This window comes from Phocoena phocoena, chromosome 6, assembly GCF_963924675.1.
Source record: "Phocoena phocoena chromosome 6, mPhoPho1.1, whole genome shotgun sequence".
NCBI lineage: Eukaryota > Metazoa > Chordata > Mammalia > Artiodactyla > Phocoenidae > Phocoena > Phocoena phocoena.
The window spans coordinates 93806129-93807177 of record NC_089224.1 but is presented as its reverse complement, the minus strand read 5'-3'; positions in this window follow the sequence as shown (position 1 = coordinate 93807177).

Sequence of the window (1049 nt, the reverse complement as noted above, 5' to 3'; positions counted from 1 at the left end):
TCAGGAAGAAATAGAAAATATGAACAGACCAATCACAAGCACTGAAATTGAAAGTGTGATTAAAAATCTTCCAACAAACAAAAGCCCAGGACCAGATGGCTTCACAGGTGAATTCTATCAAACGTTTAGAGAAGAGCTAACACCTATCCTTCTCGAACTCTTCCAAAATATAGCAGAGGGAGGAACACTCCCAAATTCCTTCTACGAGGCCACCATCACCTTGATACCAAAACCAGACAAGGATGTCACAAAGAAAGAAAACTACAGGCCAATATCACTGATGAACATAGATGCAAAAATCCTCAACAAAATACTAGCAAACAGAATCCAACAGCACATTAAAAGGATCATACACCATGATCAAGTGGGGTTTATTCCAGGAATGCAAGGATTCTTCAATATACGCAAATCTATCAATGTGATAAACCATATTAACAAATTGAAGGAGAAAAACCATATGATCATCTCAATAGATGCAGAGAAAGCTTTTGACAAAATTCAACACCCATTTATGATAAAAACCCTCCAGAAAGTGGGCATAGAGGGAACTTTCCTCAACATAATAAAGGCCATATATGACAAGCCCACAGCAAACATCATCCTCAATGGTGAAAAACTGAAAGCATTTCCACTAAGATCAGGAACAAGACAAGGTTGCCCACTCTCACCACTCTTATTCAACATAGTTTTGGAAGTTTTAGCCACAGCAATCAGAGAAGAAAAGGAAATAAAAGGAATCCACATCGGAAAAGAAGAAGTAAAGCTGTCACTGTTTGCAGATGACATGATACTATACATAGAGAATCCTAAAGATGCTACCAGAAAACTACTAGAGCTAATCAATGAATTTGGTAAAGTAGCAGGATACAAAATCAATGCACAGAAATCTCTGGCATTCCTATATACTAATGATGAAAAATCTGAAAGTGAAATCAAGAAAACACTCCCATTTACCATTGCAACAAAACGAATAAAATATCTAGGAATAAACCTACCTAAGGATACGAAAGACCTGTATGCAGAAAATTATAAGACACTGATGAAAGAAA